Source organism: Octopus bimaculoides, chromosome 6, assembly GCF_046866305.1.
Source record: "Octopus bimaculoides isolate indiv1 chromosome 6, ASM4686630v1, whole genome shotgun sequence".
NCBI lineage: Eukaryota > Metazoa > Mollusca > Cephalopoda > Octopoda > Octopodidae > Octopus > Octopus bimaculoides.
This window is the reverse complement of record NC_142933.1, coordinates 81,397,614-81,410,285: the sequence shown is the minus strand read 5'-3', so window position 1 is coordinate 81,410,285 and position 12,672 is coordinate 81,397,614.

The following is a 12,672-nucleotide window of genomic DNA, read 5'->3' as shown; positions in this document are numbered from 1 at the left end:
ACATTATTCTGAAATTTGTGAGGAAACAAAAGTGGTGGGTGAGGAGGACACATTAGTGAAAACTATAAATCATGAACTGATGTCTTGAAGGAAACCCAACATTGTCTTTGTTGGGGCAAGTCCTCGACAAGAATGTCGCCCCCCCCCAAAAAAAAACCCCCCCACCCCTTTTTTACATTTTTTTTTCGGCACAAACTTCGACACAAATTTCAGTTATGGGGAATACGAATCTGCAAAAGTTTGGCAAAAATCGGCATTTTTAAATTACTACCCCCATCTCCCATTTCCTTCATTTTTTACCTTTTTCAGAAATTTTTTTTGTCAAAATATGTGGAAAAATATGGAGATTATGATTCTGAAACAAATTTCCAAAAATTTTTTTTAAAGTTTTTTTAAGAATTTTTTTTTTCCTAAATATGTTGAAAAATATGGACATTACGATTCTGACAAGAATTTCAAAACATTTCTGAAGTTACGGTTAGGGTTAGGGTTTTATGGTTAGGGTTAGGATTTTAGGGTTAGAGTTAGGGTTTTAGGGTTAGGGTTAGGGTTTTAGGGTTAGGGTTTTAGGGTTAGGGTTTTAGGGTTAGGGTTAGGGTTACAGTTTTAGGGTTAGGATTTGAGGGTTAGAGTTAGGGTTTTAGCGTTAGGGTTAGGGTTTTAGGGTTAGGGTTTTAGGGTTAGGGTTACAGTTTTAGGGTTAGGATTTTAGGGTTAGAGTTAGGGTTTTAGCGTTAGGGTTAGGGTTTTAGGGTTAGGGTTAAGGATTTAGGGTTAGGGTTAGGGTTAGTGTTAGGGAAAAAAGTCAAAATTTAAGAATTGGGGGGAGGTGGGGGTTAGAAAAATGTTTTAAATAAACAAAAATTTTTTTAAATGACCAAATTTGGGAGAAAATGACGAGGGAGACGGGCGGAAGTCTTTACAAGTCCTCTAATGACAGGATCGCTACATCACCAGGCTAAATGCTTAGCAGTATTCCATTCATTTTTACGTTCTTAGTTCAAATTCTGCCAATATCTTTTCGAAGTCGATAAAATAAGTACCAATTGAGCACTGGGGTTGATATAATCGACTTAATCCTCCCCGAAATTGCTGGCTTTTTGCCAAAAATTGAAACCAATATTCGCAAAACATGAGAGTGGAGGAGCAGCAACAGATAGTTTCACAGTATCTTATTTGATGCTTTTAACTTGATATCTCTAACTTCAAATTTTGATGAACCTATTTTCTCTTTTAATTCATCCTTCTGGCTAAGACCGAATATTAACAGAAATCTTTCTTCAACTGTGATAATGTAGAGCAACATTCGACATCAAATACTCAGATTTTACTGTCTGACAGAGGGCCTGCGACTCTTATGGACACTGCATTGGTGGACAGAAATAAAAGGTCACAGGAAAAAATATCATGTCATTTAAATACCATGAATAATAGTTAGTATAAATAAATACTTTAAATCGCTTATTAACTGACAACACGTCTTGTACACTATGACAAGACAATTTATACAACATGCAATTTGTATATGCTCCCATGACAAGGCAATTTATAATATTTATACATCTTAAAACAATGTCTTTTTTTCAAGTTTGCACTGTAACTATTTTCCTTTGACTTCATTTCTCGTGATGTTTTTATCTGTAACTTTTGTTCCTCATTTCACCTTAACTGACTAAATTTATCATTTCTGATTTTGACTCAATGTCAGCTCTTTTAATGGAAGGGTGTTTGATCAAACTGACCTCAGCACTTAACTAGTACTTCTTTTTTCGATCCTGGTAAAAAAATAAAAATAAAAATTGAAAGTGATGTTGATATCAATAGGGTTTGAACTCAGTACCTAGAGAACCACCAGGCATATTCTCCGCTGCTTCAACAATTCTCCCAAGCCCAAAAGCTACGCCAAGCAAGCTGGTTTCCATTCCCAGTCGAAGTTAATTCATTCCTCTAATGCCTATTTCTGTCTACTCTTTCAACAATAAAACACAGACATGTTAACATATGGCATTTATTTTATAAAACGTGTTCTAGTTTGCCTGGTTTTAGCACAGCTTGTTAAGCTTAAGACGAAAAGTGGTCAATAAAAAAAAAGCTCCATAAAACGATATATTAGATTCAACCGTCTATATTCCCACACCTTACTAACTAGACCCTGCGTCTGATAAAAGGAAATCGATACTATCAAAGCAAGTAGTATTCTAAAAAGAAAATCCCATTTCCACATTGTTATGATATTAATGGGATCTCTCAACCCAATTTTATTGTGAGTCAATGTTGCTATAGTATGTCATTAAGTAGACAGAACTCGAACCTACATTTCAACATAGTGTTTCTTCTCCCTGTGAACAAACACACAAAGGCCTTATTTCCAGTTTCCATAGTTAATGGTGAACCGATATAAGAGCCATGAGAAAAAGACTCAAATTTAGTCAAGAAAGCAAATAGCAAATTTGGTCAGATCAAATTTTGGTTTGGTAAAAGATTATATTTCATTTAAATATCATAGATGACAGTTAAAGTACTTTAAAGTAAATATTTTAAGTCAATTAGCTTGCAGAACATGACTAGTACACGGTGAAAACACAATGAATGGTATTACACGTATGTGGAGGTGGGAAAATCATCTTCTATTAAATAAATACTTTAAATAAAACAGAAAAACATAAATCATTTAACAAATTTTCTGTAATTTTTGTCTGTAAGTGTTTTTCATCGGTGACTGTTTTTTTCATTTATATATGGCAGGCAACAATTTCCATACGGTTTTTATTTAGGCTATTGTGACCATGAAATACTTTCAGCTTCAGCCAATTTCCATATACTCTCTCTCTCTCTCTCACACACACACACACACACACACAAACACCGATATTCTATCATTAGTTGGCGAAATAAATACTCTTCTTTTTCTTTTTTTGCCTTTGAATACATTTATTTTCTCGTCTTAATTCTTCAGTGTTATTTTAAGATGGTATTACATAAACTGCAAAACAATGAATGAATAGTTTGAAGTGATTCATATAACATTATGATTCAATCTCAAAGATTTAGATTTATGACAAACACTGGAACAAACGTCTAAGACAGTGGTTCCAACCTTTTCACGACCAAGGGGTCCTTTTATCTAAATGAGCTTTCCCACCGACCCTTTTTAATATGCTTATCCTTATATATATATATATATATATATATATATATATATATATATATATATATATATATATATATATATATATAAATGTATATATATATATATATATATATATATATATATATATATAAATGTATATATATATATATATATATATATATATATATATATATATATATATATATATATATAAATGTATATATATATATATATATATATATATATATATATATATATATATATATATATATATATATATATATATATATATATATATATAAATGTATATATATATATATATATATATATATATATATATATAAATATATATATATATATATATATATATATGAAATTTCGAATTTAGTTCAAGACACCCCCCCCCCTAGTACTACCTTTGTGGACCACAGGTTGGAAACCACTCGTCTAAGACATTGAAAGTCTAGTGTCTCGGACGGGTCATTTGTTTCAACACATGAATTCACATCAAGAATCTAGCAAGCCAAATACAAAAACGAAACATTAAAAGGCATTTGAGTCAAAAAGTCTTTTAACAACAAAGCAGTTCACGCGACCTAGATTTAAGGCTCAGAAGACGAAACTATCCAAATTAAATTAATCAAAATATGCCAGCACACACACACGGGTATGTACATACATACATACATATATATACATACATACATACATTATATATTATGAAGATATGTATATTTATGTATGTGTGTATATAGATATTTGTGCCTATATATAATTATATATACATGCATAGATATAGAGTTCAAAATTGTACAAAAAAATGACAGGTGAGAGAACAACAGACAAGTCCTCTCAAAATAATTAATGTTTTTAATGTTTTTATGCCGAGTAATAAAAACAATTTTTCATTAAACTGAAGTATATATATATATATATACTTTTAGTTGTTTAGTCAGTGTAGTACACGGCCATGGCGGGGCACCGTTTTTGAAGTAATTTAGTCAAATCGTTCCAGTATTTATTTTTCTTTCTCAGCCTGGTGCTTATGTTATTGAACTCTTTGGAGGGACCACTAACTTACGGAGACATAAACAAACCAGCACCGTTTATCAAGCGGTGGGGTGACAAACACAGACATAAAGATACACACATATCCGAATAGATTATTTTATACAGATATATGTATATATACTTAAGTACAAACATTCATACATACGTCCATCGTATGTATAAGATGTATATGATACAGATGTACTGTGTGTATTATATATTATATACAGTTATGTGCACGCGAACACATTAATGTGTGTATGTTATTTATGAACGTCACATATCCACACACACATATATATAATACATAATAATAATAATAATAATAATAATAATAATAATAATAATAATAGGGATAAAAATCCAAAACTCCAGGTAAAATCTCAATTAAAATCAATTTATTAAAAATTAAAATTAAAATAAGTTTCACAGTATAAAATATATATATATGACTGGATTTTCATCGATGAGTTCATGAACCATGGTTCTTTTCCCTAAAACTAAACATATATAATATATATGTGTGTGTGTGTAGTATGGTATTTATATTTTATATGTATTATATACAAAAATGTACACGCATATACAATACAATGAAATATATGAAGAAAATGATCCGTACTATGTCAAGTCAGGCTAAGTGGAGGAGTGAGGAGCACTTTATGTACTATACTGACTCACGTCAGAAGCAGAAAGCGCTACCACATTCAGGAATATTCTTTCCCGAAGATGTATAAGTAAACAAATTAAGGACTTGTAAACAACAAAGTATGTTAGATTATGTGTCCAATGAAGAACAAATTACATGAAATATCACTAGAAGTTTTTAAAACTATTTTTAACCGATCATACAAAAGATCCCTAAAAACTAAAGTATAATATAATATAGATGTTTTTCAGCTTTTCTCAATTTCGTGAATCGCACTCCTAAGATTTTTAGGGATTATTAAAAAGGATTTTTCAGCCCATATTCTCAGTTTTGCGAACTCCACCTGCAAGATTTTCGGGGGGGGGGGTATATATTCATACACACACACGCGTATAAACAAGACATAGCTGTAAATTTTTTTTCGCGAACCCTACACCCAAGATTTTTAGGGATTATAAAAAAAAGGCATTGCTATTAATATAAAATATTTTTCAGTACTTTCTCTCAGTTTCATGAATCCCAACCTTAAGTTTTTTTAGAGATTATATATTTAAAAAAAATACAAAAGGCATTGCCATAAAATAATATAAAATATTTTTCTGCCCTTTCTCTCAACGTTTGAGAACCCCACTAAGCGACTAGTAACCAAAACAACAGGAGAAGCTAAGGTCTAAACAGGTTATAGTCTGTCCACTGTTTATATTTAAATATAGGTTCTCTAGTTAGACACGCCTTCTCTTCTTCCCTTGAAAAAAGTAAACACTCTTTTCAAAGGGGCTGTTATAGTTTGATGAACAGTGATGACCTAGTTTTTCATGGTGACCTTGTCGAGTAACTGACATATAAACATCACATCTCCGTCCCCCACCTACAAAACTCACACGCACAGACACGCACGCTCGTGCGCGCGCACACATATATTCACATAGACGCACACTGGCACGTAGGCATACAGACTCACTGGTACACTCACACGCGGATACGCACACATATACAGCCACCACTTTGGAAGTAATAGTAGAAGAGGGAGGCGTGTATGTATGTAAACACAGTCTGTTTCTCTGTTATTTTCGTCTTGTTGCTGACATCACCCATCTGCTGTGTCTTCCTTTCCTCCAGCACGTGACCCAGCTTAGCCTGCACAGCTGACTTCGCCACCCGCTCCTTCCACTGACATTTATGACGACCACTACCCCCATGATTAGCACCATTATTATTATTATTTTTATTATTATTATTACCATCATTATCATCATCGTCACCCCCTTTTCAATGTTCAGGACTTGCGCTTTCTCTTGTTACTACCACCGTCGTCGTCTACAGCCATAAGAAGCAGAGTCGCTGACACGTACTTGTCAAGCAACTGCTATTGTTAAGCTTTCAACTTCCTTCCTCAGGCGAACTGATTGATGTAAACACAGTCTGCCTCCTTTGTTTTTCAACTAGAACCCAGATAACAAAATCATGAAACTTAGAAGCAGACAGATAGACGGAAAGTAGCAAAGAATAAAACTGTTGTTGTTAGTAGTGATGTTAAAAAATTCTCTTCAGAGTTCGAAAGTAGCATAAATCTAGAGCTTTTGTTTAGCTTGAGGGTAGACCAGGATAGGCAAACTTATGATCAGAGGTGTTCTACTCGTGACCATACTATCTTTCTGTTCAGCTATAATGTATCCAGAACTACAACTACACTCTCCAAAGTGTCCTAGCTTTTAAAAAAAAGTAGTAGGCTGTTGTCTGAGGGAAATTTGTCGAACCACTACTTTCTTCTGTAGTGGCTCTTCTAGCAGACTTCGTGCACAACAGACACAATATAAAGCCAAATAGAAAACAGTTGTACTCCTATGCTGACCTGTAACTGAATTAAACTAAACTAAACAAGGTGTACAATGCTAATTAGCCTTAATCCACTATCATTAACTTAGGAAATGAGTCTAAGAAAAGTCTAGTTAATATCGAAATTATGTCATCAGTTAGGCTTTTTTTTTTTCCTGTACATATTTTTATCCTTTAGAAACAACGAAATAATTACTATTGGTGTTTTTGTAGGTCATTGTTCTTGTCAGGCGATGTAATAATAATTAGAGGGTGTCTAAGGAAAACAATAGAAAAAGGGTTAATTAGATAGATTTAGTTTTTGTTTATTGGTTTTATTTTAAACTTGTAATTCAATATACGAATTCCTTCTTAAATAAAAGAAATTTTTTTCAAGAAAAGGCGATGCCAAATTCAGGTTGGTATTTGTCAAAAGCTTTTGCTTTTTTGCTGTCAACATTTTTCTTTCGTTTCTAGGTGGTTTTAAACCTCTTCAACTTATGTATAATTAAATAGGTAGAAAATAGGAGACTATGATACAGTAGTATTTTAAGAATAGTAATAGACTAAAGGACATTTCTCTTTTAATTTAATATAGTTGCAGCTGAAAAGCAATGAAACGGTTTTTCAATGAAAATGATGGTCGTTATTTGCATTTAACAAGAAAAATTTGTAACAGCAATTTAATAATGATCGTTTGAAGTATTAATATTAACAAGATAAAGAGCTTTCAACAGAAATCTGTCTTGAAAGAATTTATATAAACAAGACAATGAATCACAATTTGCAGTTTCTTCTTTTCAATACAATAAATTATACATAAAGCAAAGATCCCTTCGAAAAATATGTGACACTACTACTAAACTTGCAAACAGAAGAGGGTGGGGGACATTCTTTGTCAAATGGTTTATGCTGGAAAAATGAAGCGGAAATAGAGGAACGTTGCAGATGATTTTTAGTTGCTGTAAACAACCATACTTTCAGAAGACTTATTTTCAAATGTAATAAAATTCTTTATATCACACACACACACACACACACACACACACACACACACAATCACACACCCACACACACACACACAGATAGATAGATAGTTAAAATGAAAGAGAGAGAGAGTAAACAGACAGAAGACAGATACAAAGTGAGACAGTAGACAACAGACAGATGATAGATAGACAGATAGACAGGCAGACAGATCGACAAACATGGATATAACAGGAAATATTTAGCATTTTTATCAATGTCTGTTAGAGTTTTATTTGTTAATTTATGCTACAGTTAACAAGTTTGTGACAAGTAAATTTAGTATTGGTTAAGGTCAATTTCTTAATTTTTCATATTTCTTTTCCTTTCCTTTGGGAAATCTGTACATTCTCTTAAAATAAAATATACAATGGAGAATAGAGTATTTGTGGACTTAAAGAACAATGTAAGAACTGGCTTCCCATTTAACGCCTGTCTAAAAATAATATCAATTTTTAGAGTTTAACCTTCTGCTTTCACAACTGTTTCAAACATTAATTGCTTCAACAATAATCAATGAAACAAAAGTACAAAAAGAAAAGAAACAAAAAAATGTTATGTTAACCCTTTTACTGTGAAAAGCTAATAATATTCACCTCAAATTTCATTACTCAACTGCAGAAAGCTGTTTTATATACCAGTTCATCTTTTATTGAGGAATGTTATGTTTGAAAGTATATTCTTTTGAGATATAGGCTCAGGCATGGTTGTGTAGTAAGAAGTTTGCTTCCCAACCACATGGTTCTCTGTTCAGTCCCATTAGTCAAGTGTCCTCTACTATAGCCTCAGGCCAACCAAAGCCTTATGAATGGATTTGGTAGAAGAAAACTAAAAGAAGCCTGTTGTACACAAACACACACATCTATCTATCTCTCTCTCTCTATATATATATATATACGACAGGCTTCTTTCAGTTTTCGTCTATCAAATCCACTCACAAGGCTTTGGCTGGCCCATGGCTGTGTGGTAAGTAGCTTACTTACCAACCACATGGTTCCAGGTTAATTCCCACTGCATGGCACCTTGGGCAAGTGTCTTCTACCATAGCCTCAGGCCAACCAAAGCCTTGTGAGCTTGCCATATATAATATATATATATATATATATATATATATATATATGCACATATATATGTTTGTGTGTGTGTTTTTGTGTCTGTTTATTTACTTGCCCCACTGCTTGACATCTGGTGTGTTTACATCCCCATAATTTAACAGTTTGGCAAAAGAGAATAAGTTCCAGGCTTAAAAAGAAATAAGAACTGGGGTCTATTCAACTAAAAATTCTTCAGGGCATTGCCCCAACATGGCCACAGTCTAATGACTGAAACAAGTAAAAGATAAAAGAATATAAAAGAAATATGTTAAGTTTAATGAGGCAATATGACTTGCAGAAAATACCAATTCTATTTTTTGGTAGATTGGTAGATACTTACTGATGGTTGCTGGAATAACAATGAAATTTAATTTCACTGTTAAAGGGTAAAAGAAATAGAAAAAAGCTTCTTCTCAAGTTCAGCAAATAATTTTATTCTTGGTAAGATCAGTTTTTTATTCATAGATATTTGGATATTGAAGTGACTGGCACCTGTACCGGTGGCACTTAAAATGCACCGCTCGAGCGTTGAGCCTGATGGAGCCAGTGACTGGTGACCAAGACCATTGGTAATATACCATGCATGTGTAGACCTGTCAAGCCAAGTAAGACCATAGTCATGGCTGATGCCAGTGTGAGATCAATAGCACCCATGCCAGTGGCACATTATAAACACCAACTACATTCTCAGAGTGACTGGCATTAGGAAGGACATCCAGCTGTAGAAACCATGCCAAATCAGATCAGAACCTGGTGCAGCTCCCCAGCTTACCACCTTTCAGTCAAATTGTCCAACCCATGCCAGCATGGAAAGCAGACGTTAAATGATGATGATGATGATGATAATGATGATGATGATAGATATATAAATATATATATATATATTTGTTTTGCAAGATTTTTTATGTGAAATCGTGTGTTGAAACAGATGTTGTTGTACTTGGGGATGGTCATATTGCCAGTTTAGCCAATAAAAACACACGCACTGTATATTTGGTGTTAATTTTTTTTTTTTTTTTTTTTCAGCTTTATATTACATTAATCTTAATCTTAATCTTATTTCGGCCAGAGTTCTTTCGTCACACTTCTGTGACCTCATCAGTGGTCCTTTGTTTCCTTCTTTCTTATGTGTGTCTCACCTTGCTAACTATCAGCCATACAAAATGGCTGATAGTTAGCAAGGTGAGACACACATAAGAAAGAAGGAAACAAAGGACCACTGATGAGGTCACAGAAGTGTGACGAAAGAACTCTGGCCGAAATAAGATTAAGATTAAGATTAATGTAATATAAAGCTGAAAAAAAAAAAAAAAAAAAATTAACACCAAATATACAGTGCGTGTGTTTTTATTGGCTAAACTGGCAATATGACCATCCCCAAGTACAACAAAATATATATATATATATATATATATATATTTCATGTTACATATTATTTATTATTCATGAAAAACTCAAATTTTCTAAGAATATCATTCTAGATATGCATATACAAAATCATTATATGCACATATATGAAGGTGCACACTAGGTGTGCTTAAGGGATTTGCTTCCCAACCATGTGGTTTGGGATTCAGTCCTACATTGCAGCCTCTTGAGAAAGTGTCTTTATTATCACCTCAGACTGACTGAATCTGGTTGACACTCTCTCCATTCATTCTTGCTTCCTCTATCCAGCTTTTTCTTCTAGTTCTCTTGCCCCTAGGGCCCACCTTAGTCACTACTATATTTATCTCTCCTCCCAAATCCATACCAATTACTTTCACTTGCTCATTTATGATGTGAGCAGCCAAATATCTTTTCTACAGTAAGATACCTGTTGAGGCCCCTTCCTTCATATTCTCACCTTTCATCACCTAGCATAAAGCTGCCTCCTTCAGTACTGTAGCCCAACTCAGAGAGGGAGATTTTAGTCTTGCAAGATTCAATAGCACTGGTGCTACAAAGAATTCACACAGCCCACTTCATAAAGTGATTTGTATTAGGAAGGACATACAGCTATAAAAACATGCCAAAGCAGACATTGTGAAACTACCCAATCCAGCATGGTGAAGGGATGTTAAATGATGATGATGATGATGATGATGACAATGATGTGTGTGTGTGTGTGTGTGTAATGAATTTAAAAATATTTTTATGTTCAGAGATTATGTAGTAGAATATCAAAAGATAAGTTTTTATGTAAGTATCTATGCTGTGGAAAGTAAACAGTTATGAATGCATGTCCTTATGTTCTTCATAAACAGAAAGCTAATGTTAGCAAAGAGAATAACAAAATGAATTCACTTTTGTGTAGGTGTTGCAAACTGTAGTCTTGCTAGTTTAAATTTATCTTAGATTTTCTAATTCATGCTGTCTGAGCACAGAAATATTTCAAACTACTTATCATACATGATATTCGTCCTATATGTCTCTGAAGATGACCAGATTAGCAACTTTACTTGTTGTGGACTGGTTTTTGAGATGGGTTATAAAACCAATATTAGCATAAAATCCATGGTTACAGTTGGGATACATAATAACAAAGTCATGATCTAGTAGGACTCTTACTTTTCATGCAGCTCTCCTCTCTTTAGTTTTCTAGGTCATTTCTATTTCTGAGTACTATAGTACAGAGTTTGTAGTACTTTGCCATAGTGAACAATCTTGAGGAAAATGTTCCCTACCAGAGTGTTGTAAGCTACATTTTTTCAATATAATATACAGTTATGTACAACCATATTTACCATGTACACTTGGAAATATGAAGACCTTTCAATGTGGAAATAGTCCTGGGAGAAAACTCTTTTCATAGACAAAATGTGTGAAAAAACATTGGTTTATAAATGATGTCATCAGATCATAAACACATGCATTTCTGCATCGTTGCATGTCATCAGCTACAAATACCAAATTCATCTTTCACAGCTCTATAAGAACAACCAATCTTTTTTATAATAACAGCAAATAGTACATCTACTGATGTTTTTAAATCTTGTTGAAGTTGGAATTAAATAGCTAGCAGTGCACAAAACAGTGTTGAATAAAATATAATCATGTACAACTATATTTTAACATGTTTGTGTGCTCTCAGACGTGGCAGGACCTTTTACTGCAAAAATAGTCTCAGGAGAAAATTCTCCTCATGGACAAAATGTGTGAAAACACAATGGGCTATGATTGGCATCATCAAATAGTAGTATGAATGCATTTTTGCATCAATGCATGCCATCAGCTATGAATTCCGAATTTGTCTTTCAGAGTTCTTTTATTATATAAAACCAGGCAGACACAGTCTTGCATTCATTGAACTTTCATAGATGTTAACTCATTGTATCTCATTGGATAACTTGAAATAAGATTTATGCCAATGAAAATTCAATGAATGTGGGACTGAGTCCAGATGTTGATATACAACAAAAGAACTCAAAGATGAATTTGGTTTTCATAGCTGACAATAGGATCAAGTGAAGTTGTTCACACACACACACACACACACACACACACACACACACACACACACACTTAGAATGCCTTTAGTAAATTAGGAGAGGTACACCAAGGGAAGATGAAAGCGGCTAAATCAGTTTATGCTCATGTATATATTATATATGTACACATACATGCATATATATTATATATACACATATAATAGAAATTGGATGCAAAATGATGATTAAAATAATACATAAATACATTCATGCATGCATGTACACACACACATATATTGTGTGTATTCTGGTTTTAGAGTAAGTAAACCATGTCCCTACACTGCACAACATGCCTGAAAAGGTAAAATGAAGGTCCTCCAACCATCTCAGGAAACTCACCCAGCCCATAGCTGCATGGAAAAGTGTATGTACGACCATAATGATGATGGTTTTACACACACGCACGCCCACACACACACACACACACACACACACACA